The sequence below is a fragment of the Plutella xylostella genome, chromosome 16 (genome assembly GCF_932276165.1).
Source record: "Plutella xylostella chromosome 16, ilPluXylo3.1, whole genome shotgun sequence".
NCBI lineage: Eukaryota > Metazoa > Arthropoda > Insecta > Lepidoptera > Plutellidae > Plutella > Plutella xylostella.
The window spans coordinates 3,840,680-3,859,260 of record NC_063996.1 but is presented as its reverse complement, the minus strand read 5'-3'; the positions used below and the strand labels follow the sequence as shown (position 1 = coordinate 3,859,260).

General features: G+C 37.0%; 1 protein-coding gene across 1 annotated transcript in view; it reads right to left on the bottom strand.

Moving 5' to 3' along the window:
* The window catches only part of LOC105386898, a 256,587-nt gene that overhangs the window by 72,396 nt on the left and 165,610 nt on the right, over nt 1-18,581 (bottom strand). The window contains exon 4 of the mRNA XM_048626326.1: nt 1,653-1,679. The gene's annotated coding sequence lies outside the window, so the exon portion shown is untranslated. The remainder of the gene's footprint in view (nt 1-1,652; nt 1,680-18,581) is intronic.

Here is an 18,581-nt window from a genome sequence, read left to right as displayed (position 1 = left end):
ACTTGAAAACTAGAAGTCGTCCTATCTGCATGAAGTAACAAAAACTTAGCCAAGTGACACGTGCAGATTAACCGACCAAGTTGAAGTTCGTTAAGCACCCTCCGAACTTAATGGAAACTCACAAGTGATAACTTGAACCGTATGTATATTATTATATGTATATTATTTTATACATACTTATTGTAAATTTTGTTGGATGGTCGATATTCTATTCTATTCTATTCTCTGTGGGGGTGTAAGTACCTGCACCTGGCTCTCTCGAGTGGAACGTTTGTGCATATCCCCAAGGTCTAAACTGCCTTCCTAAGCTTGGACCAGTTCTCACCACGCTGGTCCACTGCGGGTTGGTGGGTTCACATATCTAGATGCGCTAAATCTAGATATGCAGGTTTCCTCACGATGTTTTCCTTCACCGTAAAAGCGATGGTATTCATTGTACTTAAGTTAAAATAACTCATTGGTACATGTCAGTGCCGGAATTAGAACACGCATCTCTTGCGTGAGAAGCGAGCGCTTACCCGACTGAGCTACCACCGCTCCTGGTCGATAATAATGTAGATAAACGCCGTCATGTAGATGTATTTACTGGAAAGATCAATGGTAATACTGTCATCGCTGTAAGGGTAGTAGTTGGTATCCGGTTCTGGGGCACTATCGCGAAATCAAAATGAAATAACATTTACGAAGTACGTATAATTACAGTCGAATTTAATACATTTTGAATCAGAAAATCATTTTAAAACAAGTTCATGATAGTTACACCTAAGCATAATATAGGTATCCACTTCAGTACCTTTGTTTAAGCGTAAATTCAGAAACGGTCTTATACCTAAATCATTTACTAAAGTTACAATTATAATAATTCTATTTTTATCTTAAGGTATTGAATTTCCAGATATCACATATCGCATTCGCATAACACAAGTAAGTATACTATCAAACTAAACTTTCAACACTATTCTAGTTCAGTTATGGTAATTCCATATTGAAGTGCATTATTGTGCGAAATTTACAAATATTGAGCACGATCCTGAAAACTGTACAAGTAACAGTATACAACAGGCTTTCAGCGTTCAAACTTGGGAGGTTTTGTGTACTGTCAAGACTTACAAAGTTTACCATCACACTAGCCAACGATATTTGAATATAGCTAGCTTGGGGTCGGATGGCCGTGTGTGAGATGTCCCCACATATTTATTTATTTATTTATTTAATATGAACTAGATGGAGTGTGAGTTCCAAAGAAACCTCTCGACAAAAACCCCACCTCTACCACTGAGCTCTTATTTAAAAAAAAAAAAATATTTTCCATAGAAACTTTGTTGGTCACGTGACTTTTTACTATGGAAAATAAAAAAAAATATTTCGCGAATTTCCAAATTCTGATTTCAGTTTCGGGCTTAGATATACCATGCTGCACATGTAGGTTTCGGCTTAGTATACCAATTTTGCAACACCCTGTATATGTGAACTCACCAACGCGTAGTGGTCATGCGTCCAAGCTAGGAGGGATAATTTGTTCTAAACTTTTGAAAATTCTTAAAAAATATATCACTAAACTGAAATTCTAAATAACTAAATTGCTTTTTTGTAACCTTATCTTAAGAAGTTTATCTTATTAAAATAATGTACTAAGATGAAAATCTACTAACCTTATTTTAAACAGCTTGCTGTTTGATCTGAAATGAAATAAAATAAATAATTATTTTTTGGACCAAAATAAGCATAAATTGGAGTTTTAAAAACTCATTTTAAGTATGTATTTAGGTACCTACTTGTGGCACAGAACTTATGTTTACTTAATTATGAAATTACTTATCAATCTTTTGATACTATCTCTTATACTGATTACATAGTTCATTTTATTATCATACAGCGAGGAACTCTGAAGACAAACCGTTGGGTTAGTAACAATCAGCTATAAATCCTGCTAACAATCACAGGTTTCATATAACTTAATTAATTTTACATAACCCAAATATAATAATATGTTAGGAACAAATAGCCCTTTCCAATTCATAAGTAAGATTACCAATTAAATCGTATTTGACGAGGGTTCAAAACGGTTTGTTTCAAATAGTTCAATGTTGGAATCAAAATTGTGTTAAGAACAATGAGTAAGAACAATAAAATTGGTTGGGACATTACACCTATTTAATGCATATAGTATAACTATAATAATAATAATACCAATAGGTGAACGCTTATCTTAAACGGGGCTTAAACTTTTTTGTGGTTATACGACCTTGTGTAAACGCTACAGTTGTGTAAGTGCTCCTTTATAGAACGATATCGATATCAATAAAACATTCGATTAGAATAGGACATAAGTAGTAGAACAAAAGTTTTTCAGAATGACCCCCTGTATATAACTTTTTCAAAACTCTGTAAATATAATCACTATACCACCCGGTCGTCAGGAGCTAGTCCTCGTAATACACTCACGGACAAAGAAACAGTTCCACTTAAAAAATTCAGACACCAAATAGACCCAATTTTTTTATTTTTTTAATACTAAATTGGATCAAAGATTTTGCTATTTTAGTTGTTAATATTCTGATGCACCGTTAAATGCACTTACTTAAATATTGCAGAAGGCGTCTTAAGTTAGTTTTTTTTTCCGTTTAGGAGTAATTTTGTGATTTTTTCAATGGAACTTTTTCATTGCCCGTGAGTGTATTATGTAATACGCAAAGCAATTTCACTTCAGTACATTTCATATATATTTCATATTCCGCACCGATTCGAGTGTTATCCCATCGAGATATCGGGCGCGGCGAGATCTCGGCCATAAATTATGTCTCGATTTATGATGGTACCCGATTCTTATCGAATACACACAACAGTTAATTCTGAACACGACTTGTTGACTCACGCGTTTTACCCAGTTACTTACTCCAGGGCCTGTTTCACAAGGTCTGGATAATGGCTGCCTGTGGGATAAAGTACACGCCAGACCATTATCCAGACATTGTGAAACAGGCCCTTACTGATTTTTTTCGCTTTAAAAAGTACAGTTAGCATAATAATTACGTTAGCCACACCAGCGCAAACGCAAATTTTATAATTAAGTGACACCCGATAATTATGTCTTTTTTTGTGATTTTCAGGTGTTTTTAACGAACATGTGCATGTATGCTCTAAACTTCAAAATCGCAACAATAAATAATTAAAAATTCAATGAAATAGCCGGTGTCAATCTCCTGAGGTCTAAACGTACCCCAATCGTTTTAAACCTTCAAACTAATAAATAAACTAAACTTAATTCAAAGGGAAACTTCTAGACCGAGGCCGCGTGGTTCAAAAACTAGTTTTAACATAAATAATTTATTGTAAAGCTGAAAGTACAGTCAACAAAAACGATCAAGGGCCAGCCCTATCGCAAACATTTTGATTTTAAAACTCATAGGAGGAAAATAGGTATCAAAGAATACCTATTTATTATACACACAAAAAGAAATTTCAAAAGGAAATGCAGAACATAGACGGTACAGTTGGCGCTATTATTACTAATACTAGGAGTAACTTCTTCCAGACTACCTCGGAGGAGGGAAATTTTATACAAGAAAAGGGGAAAAGGATTGGATAAGGCCTCGTCCTCTCAATTGAGAGGCCGTGGGTTCAAATCCTAGCCGGTATCAATGAATTCTTTCAATTTTGTTTCCAATTAAGGAGTTTAAGTACAATAATACCACGTGCTCTTACGGTGATGGAAAACATCGTGAGGAAACCTGTTCATCTAGATTCTAGATGTGTATACTAAGTGCATTGTACTTATTCCAAAACGGCCATAAGGTTCGCAACCTATCACGTGAGTACAAATGTGCTGCGAAAAGTGGGTGGCTCACTTGTGCGCCACCTCTGACTACCCCTTAGGGGATTACAGTCGTGAGTGCATATGTCCAGAAAAGGGCAAAGTGCAAAAACAGAAAAAATACAAGGAAAAAAAAATGATGAAGTACCTAGTTTTCATAATAATATGATATTAGGTAGGTACTAGTGGAAAAAAAGTATTGACACTGGGGGGTATACACCGTATACAGTATGTACATAATATCTGTTTTTCTGACTGTACGCCACTTCGTTAGGAATCGTTCGGAATTCGGTCAGCTCTAGAAGTTCCGCGCGAGGGGCAGTAGCTATTTGAATTTGTCAAAGTACCGGATGGCGTAGTGGTTAGTAACACTGATTCTGGTGCCGATGGATGCGGGTTCCATTCCCGCCTCAAAACATTTATGTTAAACTAGCTGTTCCCGCGCGCTTCGCTTCACCTTAATATTTTTTTTCCGTAGGAATTCCGGGATAAAAAGTAGCTGTGTAAGTATGTTCTTTCCTAAGTTCTATACCATATGTATACCAAATTTCATTCAAATTAGTTCCGTAGTTGGACGACCGAATGGCGTAGTGGTTAGTGACACTAACCTGCCCCAGCCGGGAATCGAACCCGGGACCTTCGGCTCCGTAGTCTGGCTACGGAACCGAAGGTCCCGGGTTCGATTCCCGGCTGGGGCAGATATTTGTTTAAACACAGATATTTTGTTCTCGGGTCTTGGATGTGCCCGTAAAAATGGCAATAGGCTCGCCCCCTATTACATTGGGACTAAACATAACATTGGCGAAAAGTGGGTGCAGCAAAGCACCTCTGCCTACCCCGCAAGGGAGTAGTACAAGGCGTGAGTGTGGGTTTTTTTTTTAGTTCAATAATTTTGGCGTGAAAGAGTAACAGACAGACAGACACAGTTACTTTCGCATTTATAATATTAGTTAGGAAGTTAGGATTAACTGCATTAAAATCACATCATACACATGTTACTGGAATCAACCCTTCGTTTTTTTGTGTGAAGCTACTACCCGCCTGCTATTGGTTTATTACCACTCCAACATTAATTGTACCGAAGAATTCTTCCAGTCAACTATTCCTCAAAAGCCAAGACCAAAACTAATTAACCTAGCAGCCACTCTTGAACCGTACTTCAAATTTTTGAACCGGAGTTACTCTTTAAAGTGAAGAACGAATGAACGAGAATCATCACGCAATCCGCGCACTGAGGCCTAGTCGCGGCGCCTAGTTTCACCATACTCATGCATCATTATCATTGATTAGTTGTAGAGTTTTGACGCATCTGTCAAGAATTCAATATGGAAAATTTATTTTAGATGACTTTTAGGTACAATTTAACAGGGGTGTTAATGATCTAACAGACTATGGTGAAACTAGACCTTAATATACAATGAGATGGATACGTGGTTAGCACTGCAGATCTGTTTTTCCTAAGCTTCGGAACACTGCGCTAACCTACTCTATCTTGTCAATTTTCGTTCGCTCGTCATTTTAAAGATTGACCCGCTTTAGGCGTATTTTTTCCCTCTCCACAATCCATGTAACGCGACCGAAGAGTGTTGCCAGTGGAAACTTTGTTAATTTTGCTGAAAGTTCCCCTCTCCAGGGAGTTATGATGCGGCCTCAGTGAAAGATATTGTTACATGTAGCGCTAAACATGCAATTATATGAAGGTATCTGTTTACTTAACAACTACAGTAATGAGGTTTATGCCGTAGTAGGTAGTTTCAGATAGGTTATAAGGGGCAAAAGTTGCAGTCTTCTATTCTATTCTATTCTATTCTATTCTCTGTGGAGGTGTCAGTACCTGCACCTGGCTCTCTAGAATGGAAACTTTGTGCATATCCCCAAGCCCCTGCCTTCCTAAACTTGGACCATTTCCCACCACGCTGGTCCACTGCGGGTTGGTGGGTTCACATATCTACATGTGCTAAATCTAGATATGCAGGTATACATTGTAATTAAGATAAAATAACTCATTGGTACATGTTAGCGCCGGGATCGAACCCGCATCTCTTGCATGAGACAACTGTACAGTCACTCTATAGACAACGTGGTCAAAGTTAAGTACCTAATCTGACTCCACTAGAAGTAGAAAAATAAACTTCAAAGACTTATATTAATTATGTAAGTGTAATTTGGGGGTTACGCTAGTTTACGAAATAAACATAACGAAAAATGACGTTTATGACGATTTTTGTATTGAAGGAACCGATTACACATAGCAGATCTAGGTCGTTTTTGTCAAGATAGAATAATCCTCCTGGCAATGTTTGTATCATACTGGTCGAATGAATAACAATACAGTCAGCTAAAAGGGGTAGCCACACCGCCATATAAATATTCATTTAATCGTTAATTTCGCTATAATAAATGAGCGACTTCGTTAAAACGTGACAAAAATTCGGATATCCGCCCTTACTGACCCCATTTGACGTTTTTTCGCCACTTTGTGGAAGACTAAAAAGAAAATTGAGCGCGTTTTATCGCCACAAACCAGAATAATGTTAATGAGTAAAGAACTTGCCAACGTTTATTGTTTTCATTTCTTCACCAAAACAACATTAATTTATGCCAATGATATTTTAATACCAACTAGATGGAGTGTCAGTGCAAAAGAAACGTCTCGACAAATAAAATGTCTACCATTGAGCTCTTATTAGCCTAGCCCGCCAGAGCGGTGGTAGCTCAGTCGGGTAAGCGCCCGCTTCTCACGCAAGAGATGCGGGTTCGAATCCCGGCGCTGACATGTACCAATGAGTTCTTTTAACTTAAGTACAATGTATACCATCGCTCTTACGGTGAAGGAAAACATCGTGAGGAAACCTGCATATCTAGATTTAGCACATCTAGATATGTGAACCCACCAATCCGCAGTGGACCAGCGTGGTGGGAAATGGTCCAAGCTTAGGAAGGCAGTTTAGACCTTGGGGATATGCACAAAGGTTCCACTCGAGAGAGCCAGGTGCAGGTACTTACACCCCCACAGAGAATAGAATAGAATAGAATAGAGCTCTTATTTTGAATTCTCATGGTGCCATAGTTGTCATTAGATTGAACACAAAACGGTTTGACAGTAAACAAAATGCGGACAGTTTTTGGCATTGTGTGTGGCACACCATCTTGTTTGTATATCGTTAATCTAAGACGTTATGGTCATATGGTCATATCTGCCGAAGAACCGATAACCGTTGGGGTAGACGAGTTCTCGAGTGGAGACCACGAACAGGCAAACGCAGCGTGGGACGCCCTCCTGCCCGTTGGACTGACGACCTTAGGCGGGTGGCGGGTAGTGGTTGGATGAGGAAGGCCGAGGACCGAGTGTTGTGGCGCTCCTTGGGAGAGGCCTATGTCCAGCAGTGGATGATTATTGGCTGATGATGATGATGATGATGATGATGATGATGATGATGATGAAGACGTTATGAATTTGTATATGTCGCAGGCATCTGGTTGAATCTCCTTTTTGGTGAAATCACTAGCGCGTTCATTCGAGGGCGCTATTCAATTGTATGACTAGGCCGAACGCGACATATACATCCAAGTGGATTGTCGTGTGTATGGGGCTTTTCGAGACAAGTGAAGAGCAAAAGATTCAGCCCAAAAAAAAAAATATGTTCTAGAATATTCAATGGAGGCTTTGAAACGAACGAAGTCTGCCTCGGCCAGGGATCGAACCCGGGACCTTCGGCATAGCAGTCAGGGTCACTAACCATTAAACCATTCGGTCATCACATAGATGACATAGACAAATGTCGGTCTTATCAATAGGTACAGTGATTTTTTCTTGACAAACTTTGGGTCAAATTATAATTTCAGTACCTACCTATAAATATATAAGTTTTGTGTACGGGCCCTTATGTCGTCGGTCCAGCCACCCGGATTACTGTTAGTTAGTTTAATATTTCAATTAAACCATTAATATTTCCTAAGTGTTAGTTACCCACAAACAAGTACCAAATAATAATAATTTGCGTAATAAAGCGACCAAAATGACGAAGCATTGGAAAGGAAATGAGTCAGTCAGTTTACTCATGAAGCAAAATACGATGTTCTGTCTTCTTTTTAAAGTGTCGACATAATCTAATCTAATATAATTTACAACCGCGAGCAATGAAAAAGTTTTAGTGACATAGACTACGAGATGACTCCTAAGTGCAAAATACGTACGCCTTCTGCAATATTGCAGTACATTTTAACAGAGCATCAGAATCATAAAACTCTACCATACAAACTAAAAACGTCAATATTTCCTTCAAATTTTAAATTCAGTGTTTGAAAAAATCGTGCTGTCGGCATTTAATGCGTGAAAATTTTAACTTGTTTGTGAGTGTAATTATGTAGGTTAGTATTCACCATCAGCCAAGAATAATTTAACGTACCTACCTAGGGATTTTTTTATGTAGACATTCTTATGTCCCACTGCTGCGCTCAGCAAAGGTCTATTTACCTACGAAAAAAATTACCACCGTTCCCGATCCTGTGCCTATGTCATTCAGGCAAAAATCAAAGTCAAATTCAAATGCATCGTAAAAATATATAACTTTCTGATGACCGTAAATTAATACATTACACACAATCTATCGAGTTCGTCGCAGCACCTTAATTTAGCACTGGGTACTAAAGTACTTAAATTGATTTTAATATCGTGGTTATTACTTAATTGAATATTAATGTATGATTTCTAGAGTACCACCGCTACGTTTAACGTTTTGGGCTTTCGCCCCAAATGTCTGACATTTCATTAATTCCTGTCAGAGTCAAGCTCTGAATAAAAGGTTCCGGCGTTTTTTTTTTTATGTTACGAGTGACTTTTAGACAAAAGAGAAACTTTGTTAATGCTCCAAAAGTGACGTGCCATTCAAATTCCTATCTTTTTTAGTAGGTAATCATTGTATTAGTCTAAAATGCTACAGTAGTTGAGTGAACGGTAAGTTCAGATAAGAATTATATTATAGTTTTTTCATATCAATTAATATAATTTTTTGAATACAGAGTTTTTGTTTAAATTCAACGAGTTGGTCTTACCGTTAAATTTTAGAACGGATTATTATTTTGTTCATAATCATGATCAGCCTATAGCAGTCCACTGCTGGACGTAGGCCTCTCCCACAGCACGCCACTGGATACGATCTATAGCTTTCCGCATCCAATAATTACTAGCCACCTTTCGCTAATCGTCACCCCATCTAGCCGGAGGGAGTCCTACACTACGTTTGCCTAGTCGCGGTCTCTTTATATTTTACTAGCTGTCCCCGCGCGCTTCGCTTCGCCTTAAAAGTTTTCCCGTGGGAATTCCGGGATAAAAAGTAGCCTATGTTCTTTCCCAAAGTCTAGACCGTATGTATACCACTTTTCATTCAAATCCGTTCAGTAGTTTTGGCGTGAAAGAGTAACAGACAGACAGACAGACAGACAGACACAATTACTTTCGCATTTATAATATTAGTAAGGATAAACCTATAATGACAAATTTTTAATTTAATTGCGACTTTGCACAAGTGTTTATTCAAGAGAAATTTGTGTTCGTCCACATTCCCCTGGCCCACGGGGTTTAATCTATTGGGTAAAGAGGTAAAGCGGTAAAATTTTAGTCTCCCGGAAACTCAAAGTTTACAAAGGGTACCGGAATTCGGGAGGTTTGTCAAGAATTTACCTCTAAACAAAATTAATATATTAAGCAAACCACAGGTTTAATTATTTACTTTAAAGGCTGATAATAATGTAACGAATAAGGTAACAATTATATTGTTATTAAATTCTTTATTAGACAATAAATTAACGTGTACAATTATTGTAAATTGGTATTTGGTAATTGTTAAGTTTTGGTGTTGTGGAGGTAGTGTAGGCAAACGTTGGACTTAAATATCATCAACTTACTCATGACAGTTTCGTCAAAATTCGATTTCTATCATTTACCCTGAAACAGAGCGGTGGTGGCGTAATGGATAAGGCCTCGTCCTCTCAATCGAGAGGCTAATGGATTCAAATCCAGGCCTGTACCAATGAATTCTTTTAATTGTGTTTTCAAATAAGGAGTTTAAGTACAATAATACCACGTGCTCTTACGGTGATGGAAAACATCGCGAGGAAACCTGCACATCTAGATTCTAGATGTGTATCTTAAGTGCATTGTACTTATTCCAAAAACGGCGATATAGTTGGCAACCTATCACGTGAATACAAATATGCTGCGAAAAGTGGGTGGCTCGCTTGTGAGTCACCTCTGACTACCGCGTCGGGGATTACAGTCGTGAGTGTATATGTATTATGTATGTATGTATCTTTTACTCAACGAACGCTGACGTCACGACGAATCAAAAGCATGCACAAAAGTCTAATAATATCTTGTTTCCTCTGAGGTAAGTAGGTACATTTTCAACAAACATCTGCTTTCTCGCTAAGATGTTTACGGCTGAAATAATTTTCCTGTATTGTTTTACAATGAGCACACAATTATAAAATAGAATAATACATTATTTTAAATAATAGAAATAAAATAGTAATCAGTGATAAAAAAATGTTATGCATATATATGCGTAAATGGTATTTGTATAAATTTAATGTAAATTCATTTAGTTTAGTATTAGGTACCTAGTTACAGCTTGAAATACTTACAAAGTTTCACATTTTGTACTAATAATAATTTAAGGAGTAAAATATTAACCGCACATTTTAAATTATTTATATTCCTCCATGTTTTTTAGTTTGCCAGTCACCAAACTAAAGTCAGGACCATCGTGCCATGTAAAACTTATAGCTGAAAACTCATGCCACTAAATTACACTCATAAAACATATAGTAGCAGTGCTTAAAATATAAGAGTACGCAGTGCAGTATAAACTTTACTTAGTACGTGGGAACATAGCGGTGACTGCAAAAGGAGATCTGTGCCAAATAAAATAGTATTTCTGATATCACGATTAGGGTGCTTTTCCGAGATGGATGCGTTTGGTATCCACCACTCTTATTCATTGGTCCACATAGCTTTGGTGGGAGCAGAATGAGCAGATGTCTTTCACATAATCGCAGAAATAGCTGCATAGCGCATCTCTGGTGGGAAGGCATCCTTAATCTAGCTTGACTAACGAACAAACGATAACAGAACTACTGTTTTATGCAACGAGATAGAGTTGGTATTAGAAGCAGTGTAGCGGTCGCTAAACTAAAAACTTATTTTTTCGTAAGCTAGAGTCACCCGTTAGTAAGTATAAGATGTTCTTCTTGTATTATCCTTTGAGTACAGTCAGTAACTGTCCGCGTCCTGTAAAACAGATGAAATAATATATATAGATGATCTAGCCGTAGGTAGGTACTATTAATCAATAGCGCTTATACTAAATTATATAATTATTATTCTTTGGGCTACGTACTTTCATCTGCGACTCTTAGGATAAATCTGTTTTTACTGAGGGTGTGTTGTGTAATCGATATGATTTGTTGAACGTACCTAGATAAAGTTTGACCTTCAGAGTGCCCTATAGACATTAACTTATATGCTTGTGACGTGATACGCGTCGATATTTAGTAGACTAGCAGAAGGAAATCAACTCGAGTGTTTGGGCATTGTTGTTTAAACCCTGGGCATAAAGGGATGTTACAAGTTTATCGTATCTGTGTATCTTTCTTCTTGTCGTTCTTTTTTTATGGAGCTGCACGGCGCTCACTCAAAAGGAACCGTTGTGCAAATGTGCATATCACCAAATATCTAACATTTTTTCGATAGCGGCAACATGGAATCCATCAGACAGACAATAACACTTTCTACTGCCGGCCAGGCTCTCGTTACGAGGCTCCGATCGATAGGCTCACTCGCACGCCGACATCCGACCCACTCTCAGTTAATGATCCATCAAGTTTCGGAACGTAACATTAAACGAAAAGCTGTATTTTATTGTTCCACGACGTCTCAGTGAGGAGTCTAATGAGCGGATGGCAGGCTAGAGTTGGACATGATTGAAAGCGATAAACAAAAAATCCGTGCCACCAAGATATAGGTACTATTTGCCCGCCTTAACGTTTCAACTATTTTGAATCACTGTGTCTAAATTAAGTTAAATATTGCGCAATTAATGATTATGATTAGTTGACTAAGGTGTCACCAATGCAAAACAATCAAAAAAGTATTAAAAAAAACGTTGGTTTTTTAAATATTTTGCTTTTAAACATAAGTTTTGGCAAAATTCTTAAAAAAACTTAAAGTTAACTAACTCAGAAATGGTTGACTTTCGGATAATGCATTATGGGGTTCAATCGACTGGAAACGCCTTCGTCTACAAGCCATTTAAAGGAATACATCGACTTTCCAATCACCCTGTATATATGTAGTTAATATTATGTAAGTATATGGTGCAACAAATAATTTCCTAGCGATTTTTTATCGCAATGCACACAACAAAATTTTATATTTTTACGACAAAAATATCGCGCTTCAAAAAAAACACGGTGCGCTTACAGCGGGCCCAAGTGGCCATAATGATAGCCGACCTACGATAGTAGATGGCACCTTAAGAAGAAGAAGAAGCGCTTACAGCCTTACACTACAAAGACACCCTGTAAGTGAGTGGCATTAATTATTTTTTATCCCGGATTTCCCTAATAATTTATTATCAGTGCACGGGAGAATGCCAATAACGACCGAAATTCCATCCAATACAAAGGACTGCTTACAAACAACAGACAACAATCGGAGCGAAAAAGACACCAGTGAATCACAATTAAAATTAAATAAATTAAATTCATTCCGACGGTAAATCAGACGGGCTTTGGTGATAATTGAGACTATACGTTAAAAGTACTGAAAATTAATTAACACCGGGTAACCATTACTCTTGCGGTCTAAAAGGGAAAACCTGTTTTAAGCGAAGACGGTTGTAGGTACTTCGGAAATAATTCCCCGTTTTTAGAACCATTTGAATTTTAAATAAACTGGTGTGAGAAGGAGCGAATCTAGGTATCTACATTAAGGCACACAATTATGTGAAACTTGCAATCTACTTTAATGATATGTACATGGATTATGACAAATGTGGTAAGTAGGTAGGTACTGATATTGCATGAGACACAAAAGATTTTCGGATAACTCTACCCATGAATTATGTAGTAGCCATGTATTTCTATTTTTAAATTTAGAGAAATTTTGAGAGAATTACGATTATTGAGGTATTTTGTGGAGGTGTAGGTTCCTGCCTTTATTGTATATGAACTGTTATGATGAAATTTGTATCACTTTTCACCACGCAAAACACTACGGTGATAGCTCACCTAAGTAAAAAGTTAATCCAGTAAAAAACAACTTTAGATTTCGACTAGGCTTCTAAACTTATACGACATTCAAGAAGTTTATTTCACTTTAAATCTAAAGTTTCACAACAGAATATGGGAAACCTGGCTTGTAGCCATCAAATATATTTTATACTACGCCTCTCAACACCTTATAACACGTCAATTTATACGCGAAGCTAAAACGTGGCGTTGAAACGAGCAGCTAAAAATTCCACGTACGTTGGTTCGACGAGCTTGCAAAGCTCCTAGGAAACTTTCAGACAGTTGACGCGACTGTAAAGTCCTTTGGCGTAACTTAATAATTCAGACACGGCATTCAAAATGTCTTTCCGAAACAATTTGTTGGCGTTCCGACGACTGAAACAAAACAATTAAGTAAGTGTAACCTGAATTCGGGGAAACTTTTTAAATAGCAAAGTGTTTGTAAGTGGATACTTACTCACGGGCAATTGAATAACTTATAATAAGTAAAAGATTAAGACGTAAAAAAATCATCATGTGAATTTATTTTATTATTTTCTTTTACAAAATGCCTAAGAAAAATAACTGAGGATCATTGTTAATTTCCCTTTCACGGAAAAAGGGGTGGACCAATTTTGACGTTTTTTTTTTATGTAGTATGCTGACATCCTTTTCATTAACAAAAGCTACTTCTTAAGCCGGAATTCCCACGGGAATATTTTTTAAGACCAAGTCGAGCAAGCTACAGCTAGTATCTACAATGTATCTACATACAAGTGCACAAAGGGTGCAATTAACGCTATAAGCATTTTCTCCCAGTCCACCGACAGGAGGCTCAGGAAATTCCGAATTAAACTTCGTAACTGACCCGTGAGCAGCAGTGCCATAAACACGGCCGTGCGGTATTGCACCCAATTGTGGCTGCCAATTGAATAGCCGGTGCTGCGTGTTTTGAAACTATACAAGGCCAGAACGCACCCATAGTGTACTAGCACTGTATAGTTTCAAGTGAAAAAAAATAATATTTTACTTGAAAATATACACGATTTGTGCGTACTAATCGCGTATACTTTCAAGTTGGGATTTACGGAATCGTTCTTGAAAATATACATTGCTATTACGCACATTGCTTGATTGGCGTACTTGTCGCATATAATTTATACCTACATGCTGATTCTGATTTACTTAACTATTTCGGTACATGTTACATGTAGGACATGACTACAATTTACTTGTTCTGCCTGTCATACCTATAGAATGTTAATAAATAAAGATGAAAAAGCTCTAATTTGATTAATAATAAAATGATATTTATAGCAATCATACTTGCAAGTAAGAATACTAATATCTTATTATTTATATGAATTAAAATAAAAATAAAATAAATGTCCTCCTAGCCGAATTTCGACCACGGCGGCCAATCTCATTTGAGATCAGCCATCTACGCAGGAGTAGATTATAGTGCCCAAGTGTGTGCGCAGTACACAGGAGCACTCTCTGTTCCATCACTCTCATAACCCAATGGGACGGATTGACCGACACGACTGGAGAGAGCTAGGCGCAGGACCGACTGCTTTACATGCCCATCCGACAGCATGGATCGTTTCACTGTTTCGGACATCAGGTGATCAGCCTTCTGTGTCCTAACCAAACTTAGAACCACAATTTAGAAACACAAATTGATGGTCCTACCCGGGAATCGAACCCGGGACCTCTGGGTCATGAAGCGAAGCTTCTACCACTAGACCACAGAGGCAGTTATATGAATTAAGAGTAATACCTACTACACTCACGAGTAATAAAAAAGTTCCAGTGACGATAGCTCCTGAACGGAAAAGACTAGCTTAATGACGCCGTCGGCAATATTAAAGTACATTTAACACTAACAGCGCATCAAAATATTATTATAACCAACTATAAACGTTAATTTTGATCAAATTCTAAATTAAATGTTTTAAAATATTGGGGTAATTTGGTGTTGACTTTTTGCTACTTGAACTTATTCATTGCTCGTGAGTACCTATTACAGACATATTTTTCATCAAGTTTTGAATTAACCGTAATTGTCTTTTATGAATTGTTCTACACCCTCTTCTGAGATTTTAACTATTTACACAAGTTACACACGGTTTAATTTAAATCAATTTACTTTTTACCTGTACGATTTGAACAAAAAACACGTTACAAAAACAATGCCAAGTGCGGAATGATGATACAATGTTTAGAAAGCAATAGACTTTTTACTATTTCGCATGAAAGAAAGAGAGAGCAACAATTCAAAATAAGTACCTGGTAACTAATCACGTATAGTTTCAAGTGCTCGCATGGCCGCTTGGCACTTGAAAATATACACGATTAGTACGCAGTGGTAACTGCTGCAGTATATTTTCAAGTGATAATTTTGGCCCAACTTACTTGAAAATATACGCGATTAGTGCGTAATGGCCTTGTATACTTTCAAGTAAATCATGGCACCATTTTAATTTGAAAATATACGCGAGCAGTCCCAACCTCTGCGTTCTGGCCTTGTATAGTTTCAAAACACGCGCCGGTGCTATGGATGCAATTCACGCGAAAGATATTGGCGAGCTATTGAGCAATCGACGGGTACAGTAACAGCTGCTCAGAATTTCGCTACTAGCTAGAAATATGTAATACCCAGAGGGTTCAATAGGGTTAATGTTCAGTTCTACACTATAATATTGTAAACAGTTAAGATTTACATGTGTTATGTAAGTATTAAATTTGACTTTCCAGTCATAATGTTTCGGTAAGTACATTATAAATAAAATGTCGGTCGTATGAACTCAATTCACTTTAGGTTATTTAAATTATAGGTTTGATTAAATTTATTAATTTGTTTGTGGACTTCGTGGCGCATAAAAAATATTAAAGGTTATCTAAAATAGTTCTATTGTAAATAATAGTTCTATTATTAAAATTAGGCCACATTGAAAATACTAACACACTAAATAGGTATTTAATTACGTTATATAAACTTACGTAATTTTATTTATTTGTATGCAAACAGGAGCAGATCGCAAGCTATTGGACGGCTTGTAATATAGAATAAACTAGCAGCTACTACTACTAACTGGATCTAACAGGACATCGCCACATGTTACCCAATATTCGTGAATACTTGCACATATTCACTATATTCTGTGCCCCGGTTCGTAGCAAAACGTAGGCGTAATCGCAGTGACCGGTTTGTTATGCCTTGTTTACAGGTCTTATACAGGGTGGATTTTTATCAGTGACTTCTTATCCTAATCCTAACTAATATTATAAATGCGGAAGTAACTGTGTCTGTCTGTCTGTCTGTTACTCTTTCACGCCAAAACTACACAATGGATTTGAATGAAATTTGGTATAGATATGGTCTAGACTACTCTAGACGCTGAGAAAGAACATAGTCTACTTTTTATCCCGGAATTCCCACAGGAAAACTTTAAAGGCGAAGCGAAGCTCGCGGGAACAGCTAGTAGTATACTAATTAAAACCGTGGAGAATATGACAAAAACTCTCTAATCTTTGGCCCAGTCCATGCCCTGCTGTGGACTACAATGGCTGTGTCTATGTTTATAATCACAACCTACATAATTTCGCTGATAATATTATGTAATACTTTCCCCGATGACTCCATAGATGGCCACCAAAAAAACAACTTCAGTTTGATACTAACAGTTATTGCATTCCGGTCCACTCGTTCAAACATCTCAACATTCCTAGGAAACGGGCCGTGGATTTTAATTAGAGATTTTCAGTTGTCACGGACTTTAAGCTCGGCATGTAAGAATGAAGTTCTGATCTCATTGGAGTATTAGAAAAGTTGGCCCTTTGTTCAGGCATGAAAGCGTGCTTGCGTTATTTCATATTATATTTTTTATGAGGTTTCAGGATAGTAAAAGCATATACACATTATTCTATGGGTTTGAGTGACTAATAAAGAAAGGATATAGGTACATTTTATGTGACAATACGGATGCTGAAATGAAGATACTGAAAGAAATTAAATGATGAGTCATTGATGAATGCCAATCAACGAAAATGACAAAATCTAAAACTAGGTTATTTTAATATTTAACATTTGACAGTCAATATATTGCCACATAATAAAACATTTACAAAAGGTTCTTGACCCAATTTAGTAGGCAAGTTTTATTACACGCCAAAACATAGTGTTTCCTAGAGCGCTGTTCCTCATAAAATTTTGTGGGATGGAAAATACACTTAATTGTCAATTTATTCTCAGCAGTAAAGGGGGATTGCTTATGGCCACCGTTTAGACTTTAATAGCTGGGACTAATATGGTTTGAGATTTTATTTATTATGTATCGAACATTCTTGACTAAGTTATAGACAGTTAAGTATTGTTAACCCGTTAAATCTGATAAAGAAATATGGACGGCTTGGACCATTTCCCAAACTACTGGTCCACTTCTGGTTGGTGGGTTCATATATTTATCTATATATAATATGTTAAATCGAGATATGCATGTTTCCCAAACGAAGATTTTCTTCACCGTAAGAGCTATGCTATACGTTAATTAATACACTAAGTCCAAAGAATTCATTGTTCTGGGTCGGGATTCGAACTCGCATATCTGGCGCGAGAAGCGGGCGCTTACCCGCAGAGCCACCACCGCTTTACCTCGCACCAACAATGCATCAAGCGAAATATCCGCGGAAATTTTATCCAAACTTTTTGAATAGCTTTTTCATATTGGAACAATTTCCTTTCTGTTCGGAGCAAAAACTTTAGCTCTATTAATGGGACAATGCGTTTGCAGAAGCCATTTCGATAGCAAACAATAGTAGGGGGGAAATGCCACGAATAACGATTTTACCAAGGAAGGAAATCATAAATAAAAATAATAAGTAATATGTAAGCGCAATGGCACACATTAAACGTTGTGACACACGAAACTAGGTGGACATCATTTTTAAGCAGACATTATAAGAAATAGTTCCTTATACGTTCTGCTATATATAACATTTCCGCCTGAGTCAATTGAACTAGATATAAAAAAACTACAGTTACAAGCCTCCAGAATAGCCGTATAAAATGTGAATACTGAATATTTTTCATACATTGAATAGAATTTCCATTTTGCTTGCAAAAGCTCCGTACATTTGTTCAATAGTTCATTAGAGACGCATTCTGCTCGAGGTCGATGAGCACCGCAAGGATGTCAATGGATCTATATACAGGGTGATTTTTTTATGCAAGTATAGAGTCGAATATACAGGATTGGTTTTTTCAGTCAACTACTTGAAGGCAGGTAAACTTACTGCCAGTTTCTATAACTTTATCTGTCTATAACTGGTAGTTACTTTCATACGATTTTGACAGATTGTTACTTTTGATTATGTCAAAATGGTATGAAAGTAACTACCAGTTATGGATAGATAGAGAAATAGAAACTGGCAGTTACTAAATCACTTAAGCAAGCTCTCAAAAACACAAATAGCTTATAAAAAACTAAAAGTA